We start from the raw sequence: 14,774 nt of genomic DNA, 5'->3' as shown, positions 1-14,774 counted from the left end.
TTGTTTAAGTCACATAAAGGAAAAGGGGATGATAAACGTCAAAATATTGCTAAATTCGATGATTTTTCGTACGAAACAAAATGCAAGAAAACTTGCTTAAAATGCAATATTAGGCGAAATTCTGAAATTTGAAGGCCAAATCACATATCGTGATACTACATGAAATCGTATCGAAATATTGGTAAAAATGAATATATTTACGTAATATCAAACTACATGCAAAACGTGAAAAAAGTCAATATTTACCCATATTTGAGGATTTTAACTTCAAATCATAGAGCGAGGTTTCGTATTATTTAGATCCAAGAAAAGACATGACAATGTTGTTTCCAATACAAATGATAAAAATCAATGTGTTTTCATTAGTATTAACTAAAATGTTACTGATTTTCCGTTTATATTACCGATGGAAGATGTACACGAAAATCGCTCTATTCCGGCTGAAACGTCGATATATGGAATAAAAACAGAACTTCTCCCCTTTTCAATATCTTACTCAGTATTTTAACGAGAAACAAATAGATGATTGAAAATGAAGTATTTAAGGTTATTATCTAATCAATTATGGGTTTGCATCATTTTTATCGTATATATATGAATAAATACCCATAGACTGAAAATTCACAACAACGTGGAAAAACGCCAAAAAATATTGCCTAATTCGATGATCTTTTGTTTAAATCACATGAAGGAAAAGGGGATGATAAACGTCAAAATATTGCTAAATTCGATGATTTTTCGTGCGAAACAAAATGCAAGAAAACTTGCTTAACATGCAATATTTTGCGAAATTCTGATATTTGACGGCTAAATCACATATCGTGATTCTACATGAAATAGAATCGAAATATTGGTTTAAATGAATATATTTACGTAGTATCAAACTACATGAAAAACGTGAAAAAAGTCACTATTTAACCATATTTGAGGATTTTAACTTCAAATCATAGAGCGAGGTTTCGTATTATTTAGATCCAAGAAAAGACATATGACAATGTTGTTTCCAATACAAATGATAAAAATCAATGTGTTTTCATTAGAATTAACTAAAATGTTCCTGATTTTCCGTTTATATTACCGAGGGAAGATGTACACGTAAAACCGCTCTAATCCGGCTGAAACGTCGATATATGCAATAAAAACCGAACTTCTCCCCTTTTCAATATCCTACTCAGTATTTTAACGAGAAACAAATAGTTGATTGAAAATGAAGTATTTATGGTTATTATCTAATCATTTTAATCATTAATCATAATTATTATGTGTTTGCATCATTTTTATCGTATATATAATGAATTAATACCAATAAACTGAAAATTCACATAAACGTGGAAAAACGGCAAAATATTGCTTAATTCGATGATATTTTGTTTAAATCACATAAAGGAAAAGGGGATGTTAAACGTCAAAATATTGCTAAATTCGATGATTTTTCGTACGAAACAAAATTCAAGAAAACTTGCTTAAAATGCAATATTATGCGAAATTCTGAGATTTGAAGGCCAAATCACATATCGTGATACTACATGAAATAGTATCGAAATATTGGTAAAAATGAATACATTTACGTAATGTCAAACTACATGATTAACGTGAAAAAGTCACTATTTTACCATATTTGAGGATTTTACCTTCAAATCATAGAGCGAGGTTTCGTATTATTTAGATCCAAGAAAAGACATATATATGACAATGTTGTTTCTAATACAAATGATAAAAACAATGTGTTTTCATTTGAATTAACTAAAATGTTTATGATTTTCCGTTTATATTACCGAGAGAAGATGCACACGTAAAACCGCTCTAATCCGGCTGAAACGTCGATATATGCAATAAAAACCGAACTTCTCCCCTTTTCTATATCTTGCTCAGTATTTTAACGAGAAACAAATAGATGATTGAAAATGAAGTATTTAAGGTTATTATCTAATCAATTATGTGTTTGCATCATTTTTATCGTATATATATGAATTAATACCCATAGACTGAAAATTCACAAAAACGTGGAAAAACGGCAAAATATTGCCTAATTCGTTGATATTTTGTTTAAAGCACATAATGGAAAAGTGGATGATAAACGTCAAAATATTGCTAAATTCGATGATTTTTCGTACGAAACTAAATGCAAGAAAACTTCCTTAAAATGCAATATTATGCGAAATTCTGAGATTTGAAGGCCAAATCACATATCGTGATACTACATGAAATAGTATCGAAATATTGGTAAAAATGAATATATTTACGTAGTATCAAACTATATGAAAACGTGAAAAAAGTCAATATTTAACCATATTTGAGGATTTTAACTTCAAATCATAGAGCGAGGTTTCGTATTATTTAGATCCAAGAAAAGACATATGACAATGTTGTTTCCAATACAAATGATAAAAATCAATGTGTTTTCATTAGTATTAACTAAAATGTTACTGATTTTCCGTTTATATTACCGATGGAAGATGTACACGAAAATCGCTCTATTCAGGCTGAAACGTCGATATATGCAATAAAAACCGAACTTCTCCCCTTTTCAATATCTTCCTCAGTATTTTAACGAGAAACAAATAGATGATTGAAAATGAAGTATTTAAGGTTATTATCTAATCAATTATGTGTTTGCATCATTTTTATCGTATATATATGAATTAATACCCATAGACTGAAAATTCACAAAAACGTGGAAAAACGGCAAAATATTGCCTAATTCGATGATATTTTGTTTAAATCACATAAAGGAAAAGGGGATGATAATCGTCAAAATATTGCTAAATTCGATGATTTTTCATACGAAACAAAATGCAAGAAAACTTTCTTAAAATGCAATATTATGCGAAATTCTAAGATTTGAAGGCCAAATCACATATCGTGATACTACATGAAATAGAATCGAAATATTGGTAAAAATGAATATATTTACGTAGTATCAAACTACATGAAAAACGTGAAAAAAGTCACTATTTAACCATATTTGAGGATTTTAACTTCAAATCATAGAGCGAGGTTTCGTATTATTTAGATCCAAGAAAAGACATATGACAATGTTGTTTCCAATACAAATGATAAAATTCAATGTGTTTTCATTAGAATTAACTAAAATGTTCTTGATTTTCCATTTATATTATCGAGGGAAGATGTACACGTAAAACCGCTCTAATCCGGCTGAAACGTCGATATATGCAATAAAAACTGAACTTCTCCCCTTTTCAATATCTTACTCAGTATTTTAACGAGAAACAAATAGATGATTGAAAATGAAGTATTTAAGGTTATTATCTAATCAATTATGTGTTTGCATAATTTTTATCGTATATATATGAATTAATACCCATAGACTGTAAATTCACAAAAACGTGGAAAACGGCAAAATATTGCCTAATTCGATGATATTTTGTTTAAGTCACATAAAGGAAAAGGGGATGATAAACGTCAAAATATTGCTAAATTCGATGATTTTTCGTACGAAACAAAATGCAAGAAAACTTGCTTAAAATGCAATATTATGCGAAATTCTGAGATTTGAAGGCCAAATCACAAATCGAGATACTACATGAAATAGTATCGAAATATTGGTAAAAATGAATATATTTACGTAATATCAAACTACATGCAAAACGTGAAAAAAGTCAATATTTACCCATATATGAGGATTTTAACTTCAAATCATAGAGCGAGGTTTCGTATTATTTAGATCCAAGAAAAGACATATGACAATGTTGTTTCCAATACAAATGATAAAAATCAATGTGTTTTCATTAGTATTAAATAAAATGTTACTGATTTTCCGTTTATATTACCGATGGAAGATGTACACGAAAATCGCTTTATTCCGGCTGAAACGTATATGCAATAAAAACCGAACTTATCCCCTTTTTAATATCTTACTCAGTATTTTAACGAGAAACAAATAGATGATTGAAAATAAAGTATTTAAGGTTATTATCTAATCAATTATGGGTTTGCATCATTTTTATCGTATATATATGAATTAATACCCATAGACTGAAAATTCACAAAAACGTAGAAAAACGGCAAAATATTGCCTAATTCGATGATCTTTTGCTCAAGTCACATAAAGGAAAAGGGGATGATAAACGTCAAAATATTGCTAAATTCGATGATTTTTCGTACGAAACAAAATGCAAGAAAACTTGCTTAAAATGCAATATTTTGCGAAATTCTGATATTTGACGGCCTAATCACATATCGTGATTCTACATGAAATAGAATCGAAATATTGGTTAAAATGAATATATTTACGTAGTATCAAACTACATGAAAAACGTGAAAAAAGTCACTATTTAACCATATTTGAGGTTTTTAACTTCAAATCATAGAGCGAGGTTTCGTATTATTTAGATCCAAGAAAAGACATATGACAATGTTGTTTCCAATACAAATGATAAAATTCAATGTGTTTTCATTAGAATTAACTAAAATGTTCTTGATTTTCCATTTATATTATCGAGGGAAGATGTACACGTAAAACCGCTCTAATCCGGCTGAAACGTCGATATATGCAATAAAAACTGAACTTCTCCCCTTTTCAATATCTTACTCAGTATTTTAACGAGAAACAAATAGATGATTGAAAATGAAGTATTTAAGGTTATTATCTAATCAATTATGTGTTTGCATAATTTTTATCGTATATATATGAATTAATACCCATAGACTGTAAATTCACAAAAACGTGGAAAACGGCAAAATATTGCCTAATTCGATGATATTTTGTTTAAGTCACATAAAGGAAAAGGGGATGATAAACGTCAAAATATTGCTAAATTCGATGATTTTTCGTACGAAACAAAATGCAAGAAAACTTGCTTAAAATGCAATATTAGGCGAAATTCTGAAATTTGAAGGCCAAATCACATATCGTGATACTACATGAAATCGTATCGAAATATTGGTAAAAATGAATATATTTACGTAATATCAAACTACATGCAAAACGTGAAAAAAGTCAATATTTACCCATATTTGAGGATTTTAACTTCAAATCATAGAGCGAGGTTTCGTATTATTTAGATCCAAGAAAAGACATGACAATGTTGTTTCCAATACAAATGATAAAAATCAATGTGTTTTCATTAGTATTAACTAAAATGTTACTGATTTTCCGTTTATATTACCGATGGAAGATGTACACGAAAATCGCTCTATTCCGGCTGAAACGTCGATATATGGAATAAAAACAGAACTTCTCCCCTTTTCAATATCTTACTCAGTATTTTAACGAGAAACAAATAGATGATTGAAAATGAAGTATTTAAGGTTATTATCTAATCAATTATGGGTTTGCATCATTTTTATCGTATATATATGAATAAATACCCATAGACTGAAAATTCACAACAACGTGGAAAAACGCCAAAAAATATTGCCTAATTCGATGATCTTTTGTTTAAATCACATGAAGGAAAAGGGGATGATAAACGTCAAAATATTGCTAAATTCGATGATTTTTCGTGCGAAACAAAATGCAAGAAAACTTGCTTAACATGCAATATTTTGCGAAATTCTGATATTTGACGGCTAAATCACATATCGTGATTCTACATGAAATAGAATCGAAATATTGGTTTAAATGAATATATTTACGTAGTATCAAACTACATGAAAAACGTGAAAAAAGTCACTATTTAACCATATTTGAGGATTTTAACTTCAAATCATAGAGCGAGGTTTCGTATTATTTAGATCCAAGAAAAGACATATGACAATGTTGTTTCCAATACAAATGATAAAAATCAATGTGTTTTCATTAGAATTAACTAAAATGTTCCTGATTTTCCGTTTATATTACCGAGGGAAGATGTACACGTAAAACCGCTCTAATCCGGCTGAAACGTCGATATATGCAATAAAAACCGAACTTCTCCCCTTTTCAATATCCTACTCAGTATTTTAACGAGAAACAAATAGTTGATTGAAAATGAAGTATTTATGGTTATTATCTAATCATTTTAATCATTAATCATAATTATTATGTGTTTGCATCATTTTTATCGTATATATAATGAATTAATACCAATAAACTGAAAATTCACATAAACGTGGAAAAACGGCAAAATATTGCTTAATTCGATGATATTTTGTTTAAATCACATAAAGGAAAAGGGGATGTTAAACGTCAAAATATTGCTAAATTCGATGATTTTTCGTACGAAACAAAATTCAAGAAAACTTGCTTAAAATGCAATATTATGCGAAATTCTGAGATTTGAAGGCCAAATCACATATCGTGATACTACATGAAATAGTATCGAAATATTGGTAAAAATGAATACATTTACGTAATGTCAAACTACATGATTAACGTGAAAAAGTCACTATTTTACCATATTTGAGGATTTTACCTTCAAATCATAGAGCGAGGTTTCGTATTATTTAGATCCAAGAAAAGACATATATATGACAATGTTGTTTCTAATACAAATGATAAAAACAATGTGTTTTCATTTGAATTAACTAAAATGTTTATGATTTTCCGTTTATATTACCGAGAGAAGATGCACACGTAAAACCGCTCTAATCCGGCTGAAACGTCGATATATGCAATAAAAACCGAACTTCTCCCCTTTTCTATATCTTGCTCAGTATTTTAACGAGAAACAAATAGATGATTGAAAATGAAGTATTTAAGGTTATTATCTAATCAATTATGTGTTTGCATCATTTTTATCGTATATATATGAATTAATACCCATAGACTGAAAATTCACAAAAACGTGGAAAAACGGCAAAATATTGCCTAATTCGTTGATATTTTGTTTAAAGCACATAATGGAAAAGTGGATGATAAACGTCAAAATATTGCTAAATTCGATGATTTTTCGTACGAAACTAAATGCAAGAAAACTTCCTTAAAATGCAATATTATGCGAAATTCTGAGATTTGAAGGCCAAATCACATATCGTGATACTACATGAAATAGTATCGAAATATTGGTAAAAATGAATATATTTACGTAGTATCAAACTATATGAAAACGTGAAAAAAGTCAATATTTAACCATATTTGAGGATTTTAACTTCAAATCATAGAGCGAGGTTTCGTATTATTTAGATCCAAGAAAAGACATATGACAATGTTGTTTCCAATACAAATGATAAAAATCAATGTGTTTTCATTAGTATTAACTAAAATGTTACTGATTTTCCGTTTATATTACCGATGGAAGATGTACACGAAAATCGCTCTATTCAGGCTGAAACGTCGATATATGCAATAAAAACCGAACTTCTCCCCTTTTCAATATCTTCCTCAGTATTTTAACGAGAAACAAATAGATGATTGAAAATGAAGTATTTAAGGTTATTATCTAATCAATTATGTGTTTGCATCATTTTTATCGTATATATATGAATTAATACCCATAGACTGAAAATTCACAAAAACGTGGAAAAACGGCAAAATATTGCCTAATTCGATGATATTTTGTTTAAATCACATAAAGGAAAAGGGGATGATAATCGTCAAAATATTGCTAAATTCGATGATTTTTCATACGAAACAAAATGCAAGAAAACTTTCTTAAAATGCAATATTATGCGAAATTCTAAGATTTGAAGGCCAAATCACATATCGTGATACTACATGAAATAGAATCGAAATATTGGTAAAAATGAATATATTTACGTAGTATCAAACTACATGAAAAACGTGAAAAAAGTCACTATTTAACCATATTTGAGGATTTTAACTTCAAATCATAGAGCGAGGTTTCGTATTATTTAGATCCAAGAAAAGACATATGACAATGTTGTTTCCAATACAAATGATAAAATTCAATGTGTTTTCATTAGAATTAACTAAAATGTTCTTGATTTTCCATTTATATTATCGAGGGAAGATGTACACGTAAAACCGCTCTAATCCGGCTGAAACGTCGATATATGCAATAAAAACTGAACTTCTCCCCTTTTCAATATCTTACTCAGTATTTTAACGAGAAACAAATAGATGATTGAAAATGAAGTATTTAAGGTTATTATCTAATCAATTATGTGTTTGCATAATTTTTATCGTATATATATGAATTAATACCCATAGACTGTAAATTCACAAAAACGTGGAAAACGGCAAAATATTGCCTAATTCGATGATATTTTGTTTAAGTCACATAAAGGAAAAGGGGATGATAAACGTCAAAATATTGCTAAATTCGATGATTTTTCGTACGAAACAAAATGCAAGAAAACTTGCTTAAAATGCAATATTATGCGAAATTCTGAGATTTGAAGGCCAAATCACAAATCGAGATACTACATGAAATAGTATCGAAATATTGGTAAAAATGAATATATTTACGTAATATCAAACTACATGCAAAACGTGAAAAAAGTCAATATTTACCCATATATGAGGATTTTAACTTCAAATCATAGAGCGAGGTTTCGTATTATTTAGATCCAAGAAAAGACATATGACAATGTTGTTTCCAATACAAATGATAAAAATCAATGTGTTTTCATTAGTATTAAATAAAATGTTACTGATTTTCCGTTTATATTACCGATGGAAGATGTACACGAAAATCGCTTTATTCCGGCTGAAACGTATATGCAATAAAAACCGAACTTATCCCCTTTTTAATATCTTACTCAGTATTTTAACGAGAAACAAATAGATGATTGAAAATAAAGTATTTAAGGTTATTATCTAATCAATTATGGGTTTGCATCATTTTTATCGTATATATATGAATTAATACCCATTGACTGAAAATTCACAAAAACGTAGAAAAACGGCAAAATATTGCCTAATTCGATGATCTTTTGCTCAAGTCACATAAAGGAAAAGGGGATGATAAACGTCAAAATATTGCTAAATTCGATGATTTTTCGTACGAAACAAAATGCAAGAAAACTTGCTTTAAATGCAATATTTTGCGAAATTCTGATATTTGACGGCCTAATCACATATCGTGATTCTACATGAAATAGAATCGAAATATTGGTTAAAATGAATATATTTACGTAGTATCAAACTACATGAAAAACGTGAAAAAAGTCACTATTTAACCATATTTGAGGTTTTTAACTTCAAATCATAGAGCGAGGTTTCGTATTATTTAGATCCAAGAAAAGACATATGACAATGTTGTTTCCAATACAAATGATAAAAAACAATGTGTTTTCATTAGAATTAACTAAAATGTTCTTGATTTTTCCGTTTATATTACCGAGGGAAGATGTACACGTAAAACCGCTCTAATCTGGCTGAAACGTCGATATATGTAATAAAAACCGAACTTATCCCCTTTTTAATATCTTACTCAGTATTTTAACGAGAAACAAATAGATTATTGAAAATAAAGCATTTAAGGTTATTATCTAATCAATTATGGGTTTGCATCATTTTTATAGTATATATATGAATTAATACCCATAGAATGAAAATTCACAAAAACGTAGAAAAACGGCAAAATATTGCCTAATTCGATGATCTTTTGTTTAAATCATATAAAGGAAAAGGGGATGATAAACGTCAAAATATTGCTAAATTCGATGATTTTTCGTACGAAACAAAATGCAAGAAAACTTGCTTAAAATGCAATATTATGCGAAATTCTGAGATTTGAAGGCCAAATCACATATCGTGATACTACATGAAATAGAATCGAAATATTCGTAAAAATGAATATATTTACGTAGTATCAAACTACATGAAAAACGTGAAAAAATTCACTATATAACCATATTTGAGGATTTTAACTCCAAATCATAGAGCGAGGTTTCGTATTATTTAGATCCAAGAAAAGACATATGACAATATTGTTTCCAATACAAATGATAAAAATCAATGTGTTTTCATTAGAATTAACTAAAATGTTCTTGATTTTCCATTTATATTACCGAGGGAAGATGTACACGTAAAACCGCTCTAATCGGGCTGAAACGTTGATATATGCAATAAAATCTGAACTTCTCCCCTTTTCAATATCTTACTCAGTATTTTAACGAGAAACAAATAGATGATTGAAAATGAAGTATTTAAGGTTATTATCTAATCAATTATGTGTTTGCATAATTTTTATCGTATATATATGAATTAATACCCATAGACTGTAAATTCACAAAAACGTGGAAAACGGCAAAATATTGCCTAATTCGATGATATTTTGTTTATGTCACATAAAGGAAAAGGGGATGATAAACGTCAAAATATTGCTAAATTTCATGATTTTTCGTACGAAACAAAATGCAAGAAAACTTGCTTAAAATGCAATATTATGCGAAATTCTGAGATTTGAAGGCCAAATCACGTATCGTGATACTACTTGAAATAGTATCGAAATATTGGTAAAAATGAATATATTTACGTAATATCAAACTACATGCAAAACGTAAAAAAGTCAATATATACCCATATTTGAGGATTTTAACTTCAAATCATAGAGCGAGGTTTCGTATTATTTAGATCCAAGAAAAGACATATGACAATGTTGTTTCCAATACAAATGATAAAAATCAATGTGTTTTCATTAGTATTAACTAAAATGTTACTGATTTTCCGTTTATATTACCGATGGAAGATGTACACGAAAATCGCTTTATTCCGGCTGAAACGTATATGCAATAAAAACCGAACTTATCCCCTTTTTAATATCTTACTCAGTATTTTAACGAGAAACAAATAGATGATTGAAAATAAAGTATTTAAGGTTATTATCTAATCAATTATGGGTTTGCATAATTTTTATCGTATATATATGAATTAATACCCATAGACTGTAAATTCACAAAAACGTGGAAAACGGCAAAATATTGCCTAATTCGATGATATTTTGTTTAAGTCACATGAAGGAAAAGGGGATGATAAACGTCAAAATATTGCTAAATTCGATGATTTTTCGTGCGAAACAAAATGCAAGAAAACTTGCTTAAAATGCAATATTAGGCGAAATTCTGATATTTGACGGCTAAATCACATATCGTGATTCTACATGAAATAGAATCGAAATATTGGTTTAAATGAATATATTTACGTAGTATCAAACTACATGAAAAACGTGAAAAAAGTCACTATTTAACCATATTTGAGGATTTTAACTTCAAATCATAGAGCGAGGTTTCGTATTATTTAGATCCAAGAAAAGACATATGACAATGTTGTTTCCAATACAAATGATAAAAATCAATGTGTTTTCATTAGAATTAACTAAAATGTTCCTGATTTTCCGTTTATATTACCGAGGGAAGATGTACACGTAAAACCGCTCTAATCCGGCTGAAACGTCGATATATGCAATAAAAACCGAACTTCTCCCCTTTTCAATATCCTACTCAGTATTTTAACGAGAAACAAATAGTTGATTGAAAATGAAGTATTTATGGTTATTATCTAATCATTTTAATCATTAATCATAATTATTATGTGTTTGCATCATTTTTATCGTATATATAATGAATTAATACCAATAAACTGAAAATTCACATAAACGTGGAAAAACGGCAAAATATTGCTTAATTCGATGATATTTTGTTTAAATCACATAAAGGAAAAGGGGATGTTAAACGTCAAAATATTGCTAAATTCGATGATTTTTCGTACGAAACAAAATTCAAGAAAACTTGCTTAAAATGCAATATTATGCGAAATTCTGAGATTTGAAGGCCAAATCACATATCGTGATACTACATGAAATAGTATCGAAATATTGGTAAAAATGAATACATTTACGTAATGTCAAACTACATGATTAACGTGAAAAAGTCACTATTTTACCATATTTGAGGATTTTACCTTCAAATCATAGAGCGAGGTTTCGTATTATTTAGATCCAAGAAAAGACATATATATGACAATGTTGTTTCTAATACAAATGATAAAAACAATGTGTTTTCATTTGAATTAACTAAAATGTTTATGATTTTCCGTTTATATTACCGAGAGAAGATGCACACGTAAAACCGCTCTAATCCGGCTGAAACGTCGATATATGCAATAAAAACCGAACTTCTCCCCTTTTCTATATCTTGCTCAGTATTTTAACGAGAAACAAATAGATGATTGAAAATGAAGTATTTAAGGTTATTATCTAATCAATTATGTGTTTGCATCATTTTTATCGTATATATATGAATTAATACCCATAGACTGAAAATTCACAAAAACGTGGAAAAACGGCAAAATATTGCCTAATTCGTTGATATTTTGTTTAAAGCACATAATGGAAAAGTGGATGATAAACGTCAAAATATTGCTAAATTCGATGATTTTTCGTACGAAACTAAATGCAAGAAAACTTCCTTAAAATGCAATATTATGCGAAATTCTGAGATTTGAAGGCCAAATCACATATCGTGATACTACATGAAATAGTATCGAAATATTGGTAAAAATGAATATATTTACGTAGTATCAAACTATATGAAAACGTGAAAAAAGTCAATATTTAACCATATTTGAGGATTTTAACTTCAAATCATAGAGCGAGGTTTCGTATTATTTAGATCCAAGAAAAGACATATGACAATGTTGTTTCCAATACAAATGATAAAAATCAATGTGTTTTCATTAGTATTAACTAAAATGTTACTGATTTTCCGTTTATATTACCGATGGAAGATGTACACGAAAATCGCTCTATTCAGGCTGAAACGTCGATATATGCAATAAAAACCGAACTTCTCCCCTTTTCAATATCTTCCTCAGTATTTTAACGAGAAACAAATAGATGATTGAAAATGAAGTATTTAAGGTTATTATCTAATCAATTATGTGTTTGCATCATTTTTATCGTATATATATGAATTAATACCCATAGACTGAAAATTCACAAAAACGTGGAAAAACGGCAAAATATTGCCTAATTCGATGATATTTTGTTTAAATCACATAAAGGAAAAGGGGATGATAATCGTCAAAATATTGCTAAATTCGATGATTTTTCATACGAAACAAAATGCAAGAAAACTTTCTTAAAATGCAATATTATGCGAAATTCTAAGATTTGAAGGCCAAATCACATATCGTGATACTACATGAAATAGAATCGAAATATTGGTAAAAATGAATATATTTACGTAGTATCAAACTACATGAAAAACGTGAAAAAAGTCACTATTTAACCATATTTGAGGATTTTAACTTCAAATCATAGAGCGAGGTTTCGTATTATTTAGATCCAAGAAAAGACATATGACAATGTTGTTTCCAATACAAATGATAAAATTCAATGTGTTTTCATTAGCATTAACTAAAATGTTCTTGATTTTCCTTTTATATTATCGAGGGAAGATGTACACGTAAAACCGCTCTAATCCGGCTGAAACGTCGATATATGCAATAAAAACTGAACTTCTCCCCTTTTCAATATCTTACTCAGTATTTTAACGAGAAACAAATAGATGATTGAAAATGAAGTATTTAAGGTTATTATCTAATCAATTATGTGTTTGCATAATTTTTATCGTATATATATGAATTAATACCCATAGACTGTAAATTCACAAAAACGTGGAAAACGGCAAAATATTGCCTAATTCGATGATATTTTGTTTAAGTCACATAAAGGAAAAGGGGATGATAAACGTCAAAATATTGCTAAATTCGATGATTTTTCGTACGAAACAAAATGCAAGAAAACTTGCTTAAAATGCAATATTATGCGAAATTCTGAGATTTGAAGGCCAAATCACATATCGTGATACTACATGAAATCGTATCGAAATATTGGTAAAAATGAATATATTTACGTAATATCAAACTACATGCAAAACGTGAAAAAAGTCAATATTTACCCATATTTGAGGATTTTAACTTCAAATCATAGAGCGAGGTTTCGTATTATTTAGATCCAAGAAAAGACATGACAATGTTGTTTCCAATACAAATGATAAAAATCAATGTGTTTTCATTAGTATTAACTAAAATGTTACTGATTTTCCGTTTATATTACCGATGGAAGATGTACACGAAAATCGCTCTATTCCGGCTGAAACGTCGATATATGGAATAAAAACAGAACTTCTCCCCTTTTCAATATCTTACTCAGTATTTTAACGAGAAACAAATAGATGATTGAAAATGAAGTATTTAAGGTTATTATCTAATCAATTATGGGTTTGCATCATTTTTATCGTATATATATGAATAAATACCCATAGACTGAAAATTCACAACAACGTGGAAAAACGCCAAAAAATATTGCCTAATTCGATGATCTTTTGTTTAAATCACATGAAGGAAAAGGGGATGATAAACGTCAAAATATTGCTAAATTCGATGATTTTTCGTGCGAAACAAAATGCAAGAAAACTTGCTTAACATGCAATATTTTGCGAAATTCTGATATTTGACGGCTAAATCACATATCGTGATTCTACATGAAATAGAATCGAAATATTGGTTTAAATGAATATATTTACGTAGTATCAAACTACATGAAAAACGTGAAAAAAGTCACTATTTAACCATATTTGAGGATTTTAACTTCAAATCATAGAGCGAGGTTTCGTATTATTTAGATCCAAGAAAAGACATATGACAATGTTGTTTCCAATACAAATGATAAAAATCAATGTGTTTTCATTAGAATTAACTAAAATGTTCCTGATTTTCCGTTTATATTACCGAGGGAAGATGTACACGTAAAACCGCTCTAATCCGGCTGAAACGTCGATATATGCAATAAAAACCGAACTTCTCCCCTTTTTAATATCCTACTCAGTATTTTAACGAGAAACAAATAGTTGATTGAAAATGAAGTATTTATGGTTATTATCTAATCATTTTAATCATTAATCATAATTATTATGTGTTTGCA

This window comes from Procambarus clarkii, chromosome 21 (assembly GCF_040958095.1).
Source record: "Procambarus clarkii isolate CNS0578487 chromosome 21, FALCON_Pclarkii_2.0, whole genome shotgun sequence".
NCBI lineage: Eukaryota > Metazoa > Arthropoda > Malacostraca > Decapoda > Cambaridae > Procambarus > Procambarus clarkii.
The sequence above is the reverse complement of the archived record's forward strand: the minus strand, read 5'-3'. Positions refer to the sequence as shown.